The sequence below is a fragment of the Gekko japonicus genome, unplaced genomic scaffold (assembly GCF_001447785.1).
Source record: "Gekko japonicus isolate JY-2015 unplaced genomic scaffold, Gekko_japonicus_V1.1 scaffold177, whole genome shotgun sequence".
Classification (NCBI taxonomy): Eukaryota; Metazoa; Chordata; class Lepidosauria; order Squamata; family Gekkonidae; genus Gekko; species Gekko japonicus.
In genome coordinates this window covers 70,980-80,685 of record NW_015161408.1, presented here as the reverse complement: position 1 = coordinate 80,685, position 9,706 = coordinate 70,980, and the positions used below count along the sequence as shown (strand labels likewise).

The following is a 9,706-nucleotide window of genomic DNA, read 5'->3' as shown; positions in this document are numbered from 1 at the left end:
AAGCGGTGGGTGTTTTAAAAAACAGCAGCAGCAACAAAGTAGATGTTTGCATCTTTGAGATATGCAGCTGACATCACAGAAGTAGTGACTGCTGGGGAATTATGCAACTTTAAGGTTGACTATGAAAGAAATTGAAATTGTTCAAGACATTCTATTCCTTGTCTCCATCGTCAACCAAAAGAGAGACTGCAGCCAAGAAGAAGAAGAAGAGATTGGATTTATACCCCGCCCTTCACTTGGAGTCTCAGAGCGGCTTACAAACTCCTTTCCCTTCCCCTTCCCACAACAGACACCCTGTGAGGTGGGTGGGGCTGAGAGAACTCTGACACAAACTGCTCTTTTTCAAGGACAGCTGTGCCAGAGCTTGTGACTGACCCAAGGTCACATCAGCAGGTGCAAGTGGAGGAGTGGGGAATCAAACCCGGTTCTCCCAGATTAGAGTCCACACACTTAATCACTACACCAAACTGGCAAAGAAATCAGAAGGAGACTGAGAAGGGCAGCCATGAAAGAGACAGAAAAGATTTTTATGCATAAGGATGTGCGACTGGTGACCAAGATCAAGTTAATTCATACCATGTTATCTCCCATTACTATGTATGGGCGTGAAAGCTGGACAATGAAGAACATTGACAGGAAGAATGTTGATTCACTGGAAATGTGGCGTTGGAGGAGGGTGTTCAGATACCGTGGACTGCCAAAAAGATAAGGGGTTTCTACACCAAATCAAGCCTGAACTCTCCCTTGAAGTTAAAACGTCTGAACTGAGTCTATCGTACTTTGGTCTCATTATGAGAAGACAAGACTCACTGGAAAAGACAATAATGCTAGGAAAAGTGGGGAAAGGGGAAGACCCAACATGAGATGGATTGACTCAGTCGAGGAAGCCACAGCCCTCAGTTTGCAAGACCTGAGCAAGGCTGTAAACGAGAGGACGTTTTGGAGGATATGAATTCATAGGGTCGCTATAAGTCAGAAGTAGGGTTGCCTGGTCCTCTCTGCCCACCAGCGGGGGATGGGGTGGGAAGGGCTGCCAGTTCCAGGTTGGGAAACCCCTGGGGATTTGGGGGTTAAGTCTGGGGGGGGGGATATGGAACACAGTGGGGTACAATGCCATAGAGTCTCCCCTACAAAGCATCCATTTTCTCCAGGGGAACTGATCTCTGGAGCCTGGAGACAAGCTGTAATACTGGGGGATCCCCAGGTCCCACCTGGAGGCTGGCATCCCTAGGACTTGATGGCACTTTTCTCTCTCTCTCTCTCACACACACACATATGTGTTTTTGATGTTATCAAATGGAATTTGTGCATGCTTTTATATTATTGGAGGAGGGGTTTATTTATTTATCAAATTTATACCCTGCCCCACCTTCAGCACTTTCATCAGCCTATAAAGGCAAGAACAGAAATCAGCGAACCTCATCGTAAGTTTATAAATCTGTTTATGGGATCCTTGACAGGTGCAAAGCCGGGTTCGCCCACTTGCTTGGTACATTCCCCCCACCCACCCCCGAAAAATGTCCTTAAGAATTCCCTCTCTCGTCATCTCTGCCTCTTAACATTTCCCTGCGCCGAGACGAAGTTCGTCCTCCTGCTGACACGAGAAGCGACGGGATGTACTAAAAGGAAGGACAGGATTGCTCGTCCTGAGGTGCGCGTCGAGGCGGGGAAGGAGTCCCACACAATTCAACGGAGGTTTATGTTCCCAGTTTATATGTTTGTTTATTTAAAGGGTATGGGGATCCCGATTTCACGCAGCTTTATTTTTTTTACATGGGGAGAGGAACTCTGTGAGTGTCACCGTGCGTGTGGGGAGGGATAAACATCCCAAAGTCGACACTTTCCCTCAGGATCGGCGGCGCCCGCCGCGCGCCTCAGCCAAGGCAGCGCGCGCGCCCAACGCCCGCTCATCCCTCCCACCCTTCTGACTGTGCCCGCCCACCTGCCCAGAACGCGGCCCCGCCCCCTTCATTCTCACTCCGAATCCCCCCTCCTTCCCTCTCTCCCTTCATAGCAGTTGCCGCCGCCGCCGCCGCGTTGCATTGTGGGACACAAACAAAGTGCCCGGCTAGGCTGGGCTGGCTGGAGTGAGAGGAGGGGGGGGGGAGCGGGCAGCTTGAGTGCCTGGGCCCCGCGCGCCAGCCAGTCAGCGCGTGAGTGGCCCCGCACCGCCTCCCTTTTTCTCCCCCCCACCCCTTCTCCTCCTCAGAGCGCCTGCGTACGGGCGCGCGGGCCTCTGCCACTTCCCTCCTCCTTTCCCCCCCCCCCCTTTTTTTTTTCGCCCGCGGCGCGAGCCCAGAAGAGGCGACGGCTGTGGTGGCGACGGCGGCCGCCATGGCCCAGCAGAGGCCCAGACCTGGGCCGAGATAGGGGAGGGCTGTGGCGGAGGCGGCCTCCGGCCCGGCTTGGGGGAAACACGGAAAAAGCCTCGGCCTCCCCACGTAGATATAGGTAGAGAGACACACACACCTTACTGCCGGGCCCGGAAAAGGGGAGGGCCCCACCAAAAACAGGTAACGGGGAATAAGAGGTGGCTGGAGGGTTGGGGTTTAAAATGGGGGCGGGTAGACGGATCCAAACAGGCAAGCCCCGCCCCCTCCTGGCACCTGCCCCGCCCCGTTTCTGGGGATTCCATCCTCCCCCCCTCCTCCTCCTCCCCGCTTTCCATTGCATCCGTAGGTGGCCCCCCCCCCCCCCCCCCTTCCATGCTTATTCTCTCCCTAGAGCCTCCCCGCACGGGCTGCCTTTATCGTCCTTAGCTTTGCCTACCTGCCTCTCTCTTCCTATTCTTCCTCCTCCTGCGCGAAAGCCTCCTTTCCCCACTGCCTGGCATCTGCTGCCCCGTCCCTTGCCTGTGCGGAACTATTGTTATTTCTTAAGCCTGTAGTGTTATCTGCTCGAAATTCAACTCGGTGCTATACAAGGAAATAAGTGAGGAACCCCCCCCGTCAGAACGGTTTGCAAATCTAATAAGCGCCACACGTCTTAATGAAAGGGGTAAGGGAGGAAAATAAACAAATGTAGGCATGTTTATCAGCGTTGCGTGGCCACAGACAGACACGCGCACCTTTAACCATATCCTTTCCTTCCTGGTATTATTTGCCTTGCCCCTGTGCCTCGGGGCTTATTTTAAAGAATCACGTATGCTGCCTCTCCAGATGCCCCTAAACACTGATTATTTTTTTTAAATCCATCTTTCACTCATTCTTCAAATTATCCATCTCTCCCCCAAACTGACATTGAGTCTCTTTTCTCATGGCTTTCGCTTCCCCCTTTTTTTCTGCATCACAACCTGTTTTCTTGCTCTAGTCCCACAGAGACTGGCTTTGGCCCTGACATAACCACCATCAAATCCCAAACCCCCATTTCTCCATGTTCCCTGGCACCTCTCCATTTTTCTCTTCACATGGCTTCCAGTTTCCTGTAGCTTGTCTTGCTCTCTGGCATTTATGTACCCTGTATCACACCTGACCCTGTTCTATGGTAGTTGCCCCCAAACCTTATCTTCCATTCTTTCTGTCACTCCACTCCCCCCTGCTCCTAGCTACTCTTCTTCCTTTGCTGCACAAATTCACTGTACTAATCTCTGCTGAAGTCTATCTAAGGGGCACCTATCTTTTGTCTTGCTGCAGTGCCTGCTCACTGTTTCTGGAATTAGTCTGGCATCAAGTCCATCCCCTTGGCATTGTCTTTGTTATATGGCTGTTCACTTGGATTTTTTCCCCACTGTGATGTGGACTACTGTCATTGAGTCACAATTCTCTGTCCTTCTTGCAATTTAAAACTTTTGCCTCCGTTTTCTGGCATTTCATTCTTTTGTGCATCTGTTCATAAAACATCTCTACCTCTAGCCCCATTTCTTTTACCTTCAGGCATATCCATTGTGCTTTGATATGCCTGACAGAGTCTCAGCCTGGCATTTGATGTTATTGGTAGGTCAAATGGTACGTGGACGGGGTGGGAGGGGGAGACAGCATTAATCAATATGAGACAGCAGAAATCTAAATAGAAATAACTTATATTTAACATACTATGACATTTGGCTAATGCAGTTATAGGTAGTTTGTTTTAAAATATTTTAAGTACCAGTCATCTTAATGCCTTTGCCCTTCTTGTTAGAAGCCAAGAGAAGGCTTACCACTTACTCGGTAACTGAGTTTATTGGCAACACAAATGTTTATTAAAAGCAAGCAAGCTGAAAATTCAGGGGAAGTGCCTCCAGCCTAGATGCCAGTGATGGTGGACGTATCCAGTGTTGTCACTTGCTATACCAGTTTCTTTACCTCCTACCTCTCATGTACTAAAGATGATCTCTCTCTCAGCAAAGTTAGAGTCCAATGGCACCTTTAAGACCAACAAAGTTTTATTCAAGATGTGCGCTTCCGTATGCATGCACACTTCGTCAGACAATGAAATGGAATTACATATCATAGTTGTACAGGGGTCATTTTGTAGAAAAAGAGGTGCAGGAGCTCATCAGCATAACTCATTAGCATAACTCATTTGCATATGCCACACCCCCTGACATCACCGGAAGTGTGTCAGAAGGCAACACCCACCGCTCAGGCTCCACTGGACTGTTTTGGATTGCTAGCTATTGGGGGGAGGGGGGGACGTGCAGATCTGCCCTCGCAGAGGAGGGAGAGCTTGTGCCTGAATAAAACTTGGTCTTAAAGGTGCCACTGGACTGTTGTGGACCAGGGGGGCGGGGGGAGCTCTGCAACTTACCTGGCTGCTTCTTGCTCTGACTGAGGGCTGCTGGGAGCAGGGGGCGGGGCTTGTTGCATGTGCCCGCCCCCTGGGCTCTTTACTGCCGGAGCTCCGCTCCTGTGCGCTCCTGCAGGAAATGACCCCGGTTGTATATATAGGTGGCTTGTTAAATTAGCATGCAAAATAGGGAAAATAATTTTTTTAACATCAAAAGAATGACAAGCTGGTTTCTGGTTGTAATCTGTTTCGGTTCAACTGGGTGGGAAAGACAACATAGGTAATAAATATGTTAGAACTGGAGATGTGTCCTAATTTGTGAAAATCCCGTCTTTAGACCCCCATCCATCTCCTTTCTAGCATAGAGGTGATGTTCCCCCCCCCCAGTTGAACTGAAATAGATTATAACCAGAAACCATCTTGTCATTCTCACTATTTTGCATGCTAATTTAACAAGCCACCTATATACACCACTATTTATTTATGTATTTAAATTTATAACCCGCCCTCCCCGCGAACGGGCTCAGGGCAGCATACAGATGGGGCCAATGCCCAAACTATGATATGTAATTCGATTTCATCGCCTGATGAAGTGTACATGCACACAGCTCACGTCTTGAATAAAACTTTGTTGGTCTTAAAGGTGCCATTGGACTCTTAACTTTGTTCTGTTGCTTCAGACCAACACAACTGCCCACCTTGATCTCTCTCAGCAGTCTTTGTTCCACACCATCCGTATTCTTACTCCTTCCAAAACCATGTTCTCCTTTCCCTGATTAAATTCATTATCTGTAATACAGCTTTAGGGTCCTGTGGGCTACTGAAATCCTTATAAAAGTGGGTGACACATTGCTGCAGAAAATCAGTTTCTCCAGCCAGGCTTGTGTGGGCAGGTATTTAGTTGTGTTTGTTGCAGCTTACATACGCTAAAGTAAACTGGCATAGGCCAGCTGAGGTCACCTATAGACAAATAACTTGGAATCAAATCCCAAATCATTGAATATTGTTGAACAAGATTCTGTCTCAGTTTGAGTTCTTCTCCCATATCTGTAAACAAAGAATAGTTTTCCTTGTGGTGGTGGTGTAAGAAAATGAGGATAATAAACTATATGCATTATTCCGTATGGAGGCAGACATTCTTAAGCCTTCTGAAATTAATGTGCTTAAGCGAACCTAACTCTGTCTAGGGCTGCAGGTATACACATGTATTTATTTATGTTATTTGTAGTGTACCTTTCTCACTGGGACTCAGGGTACATTACACAGAATAAGTTAGTACAATATGCAGGATGGGATATCCAGTAGACAGTGGGACAGGATTTTACTTAGAACCAACGAGATATCTGAAACAGATGACACAAAGCATCAGTATTAACATGTATACATAGTAGAAAGCTACTTTACAGGAGCAGATAATACACAGAGGTATAGTCTACGATTGCTAACCCCAAGCTTCTTTCTGAACCATTTTGTTACAGCACAGCCCTATTTTGTGTGCAAAGATCTCTCTTGAACAATTCAGTTTTGCATAGCTTGCAGAAGCCAGGAGAGTGGTAGCCTTCCTGACCTCAACAGGGACCACAACAGAACATGCACATATATGGGCAGATACTTATTTTGCCCAGTTGCAGGGTGGCTCCCACAGAAGGCCCTGACCAGGTGAGCAAAGCTGTTGTGGACCACAGAGGGAGGAGGCAGTCCCAAAGTTATGAGGGAATAAGGCCATAAAGATTTTTGTATGTGATAGCGAGTACCCTAAATTGAGCCCAATAACTGAGCAACCAATGGGAGAAATACTAATGCTCCATCTGGCTCCCAATAATACCCAAGCTGTGGCATTCTGTACCAACTGGGGTCTCCTAATTGACTTTGCGGGGAGACCTATGTAGAGTGTATTACAGTAGTCTAGTCTTGATGTCACTATGTGTGGATCTAGGTGGCCAGATTGTTCATATCAAGATACGGGCCATCTTCCAGGCTAGACGCGAGTTGAAAGAAAGCATTTTTTTGCAAATGATTGTAGGGTGAATACAAATAATGTTTACAGCTATAATTTAAATTTTAAAAATAATGTTTAAAATTAAATATTAAATGAATGCAGATATCTCATCTTTTACAACTGAACTTAAGACCATTTCACAAACTTACAAAACGCTGCTTAAGAACTATGAAGAAAACATCTTTGTTAGTCATTATGGAGCAAAACAGTTCATGCGTTTACATTCTGGCTTGATCCTGAGGCCAAGGCTGGGAAAGGTCACCCCAGGAGTCTCCCACTGATCCACTGGGTGACTCTTTTACTCTTGTATTATGCCTAGGAACTACCTGATCTCTGCAATTAGCTCCGTTCCCTGATTTACAAATGTTGGACTATATTCACTAAGTAAATACTCAGACTTCCATCTCATAGAGAACAGTAATCTAACAAGTACCTGCAACAGCCTTTGCTTCTGGTTGAGATTATTTACATTTTTGTGAGGGAGGGGCAGACTGAAATGAAAGAGAACCCTGAATCTTCTAGTGTTGATTCCAGCTATCATCTGTTTACTTAAACTTGTCACAGTAGCACGTCATAAGGGACTCTATTTGAAGTCATAAATATTGCTGTTTCATAACATATCATTTATATATTTGTAGTGTATATCATTTTCTAAAACAGTACATGTATTAAACATTTAAGAAATGTTACAGTGACCCTCTAAGGCTGGCTAAAGACTGTACACAGTTTTAAATCAATATGTTTTATGGTTATAATATTTAGTTAGCATTCACTTGTATATGGGAAGTATCTCAATAATAAATGGGAAATTGATTAAAATCCACAATTTTAATAATTTTCTTGGTGATTTAAATCATCAAGTAAAAGAAAGATTAAATTGTGGGTTTAAATCAGTTTCCCATTTATTATTGAAAGTTAATTTAATCTCAGTTTAAATCAATTTGTCCTGAATGGTTGATAACTTGTCTGAGTAAGATGCATGGAGTAGTTCTTAGAAAACAGGAGTTACACTACCACTATTTCAAGATTGTCTTCTCAACATATGACATTGAAGCTACATTAGTAAAAGGCAATTCTGTTAAATTAAGGGGAGAAAATGGGAGTGTATCAATAACTACTTTAGAGTCAAAGTGAGTATAAATGGGCAAGTTTCTCAGTGGAGGGGGGTAAGTAGTGGGGTACCGCAGGGATCAGTACTTGGTCCACTGCTTTTTAACTTGTTCATTAATGATTTGGAGTTGGGAGTAAGCAGTGAAGTGGCTAAATTTGCGGATGATACGAAGTTGTTCAGGGTGGTGAAATTGTGTGGCACTCCAAATGGATCTGTCAAGGATGGGCAAGTGGGCGTCAACATGGCAAATGGGGGTTCAGTGTGGCCAAGTGCAAGGTTATGCACATTGAAGCCAAAAATCCTAAATATAAATACTCATTGATGGGGTCTGAACTGGCAGAGACTGATCAAGAGAGAGATCTTGGAGTTGTAGTAGATAACTCACTGAAAATGTTGAGACAGTGCGTGACTGCAATAAAAAAGGCCAATGCTATGCTGGGGATTATTAGGAAGGGTATTGAAAACAGATCAGCCAATATCATAATGCCCCTATATAAATCAATGATGCGACCTCATTTGGAATACTGTGTGCAGTTCTGGTCACCACACCTTAAGAAGGATATTATAGCTTTAGAAAAAGTGCAGAAAAGGGCAACTCGAATGATAAAAGGGTTGGAACACTTTCCCTATGAGGAAAGGTTAAAGCGCTTAGGGCTCTTTAGCTTGGAGAAACGACGACTGAGGGGAGGCATGATTGAGGTTTATAAGATTATGCATGGGATAGAGCAGGTAGAGAAAGAGGTACTTTTCTCCCTTTCTCACAATACAAGAGCTTGTGGGCACTCAATGAAATTGCTGAGCGGTCGGGTTAGAACGGATAAAAGAAGTACTTCTTCACCCAAAGAGTGATTAACACTTGGAATTCACTGCCACGGGAGGTGGTGGCGGCTACAAGCATGGACGGCTTCAAAAGGGAATTGGATAAGCATATGGAGCAGAGGTCCATCAGTGGCTATTAGCCACAAGGTATAGATAGGGGCTCTGGGGCAAGTGATGCTCTGTCTTCTTGGTGCTTGTGGGGGTCAACAGTGGGAGGGCTTCTAATGTCCTGGCCCCACTGGTGGACCTCCTGATGGCACCTGGTATTTCTGGCCACTGTGTGACACAGAGTGTTGGACTGGATGGGCCTTTGGCCTGATCCAACATTGGCATCTCTTATGTTCTTATGTAATGACGAACATGGATGAATATTGTGGGCATTACTGACAGTAGGCTAGAAACTGGAGTGCCACTTCTGCTCACAGCAGGTTCAACCCTTGGTCAGTACAAACATTTTGTTTACACAGTGTGTAATGCCTAAGTGGATAGTGTACCAAGTTTCTTTTCTGACCCTCTTCTAACTGCTTCCATTAGTAAGTTTTCCCTACCATGCACTGTAGAAGAGTGGTGGTATATTGGTAAAGTTTTTTTTACTTTGTATACTAAAGATTGAGAATGCAAGTCCTACTGTATTCTCTTTGTGGACAGCTTCAAAAGGAAACATGTCTTCCAGGCTGGAAAGTTAGAGTGCTGGCCAGCCCGGCTCTGCTGGAGGTAGTAACTGTCAACCGTAAACCACAGCACTTCATAGGCCTCAGAGTGTTGTTAGAGATTTTATCTGGACAAGGAAATAACTTATGTATTAGCTACATTGATACAAGGAAGTGTTTCAAACATAGCAATACATTTCAGGGTTTGTGGTGAGTGGGAAGAGGTATAAATCCACACCTCACTTTGCTTCCCAGTTTTGATACTTGTTCCCGCACGCACGCACAGGGTAGCACTTTGCAGGTATCTTCTGGTTTTGCCAGTCTTATTCCCAGCCTTCCCATGAAAGGGAGCAGACCCAGTCGCTATAGTGCTGCTATTTCCTGTTTCTTATATAATTGTTTAATTATATAATTAAATAT

General features: G+C 45.6%; 1 protein-coding gene across 2 annotated transcripts in view; it reads left to right on the top strand.

The window, feature by feature from the left end:
* The first annotated feature begins 2,103 nt into the window (after positions 1-2,103).
* The window catches only part of ZBTB44 (zinc finger and BTB domain containing 44), a 51,036-nt gene continuing 43,433 nt past the window's right edge, over positions 2,104-9,706 (top strand). For both annotated transcript variants that reach the window (XM_015426534.1, XM_015426543.1), the window contains exon 1: positions 2,104-2,513. The gene's annotated coding sequence lies outside the window, so the exon portion shown is untranslated. The remainder of the gene's footprint in view (positions 2,514-9,706) is intronic.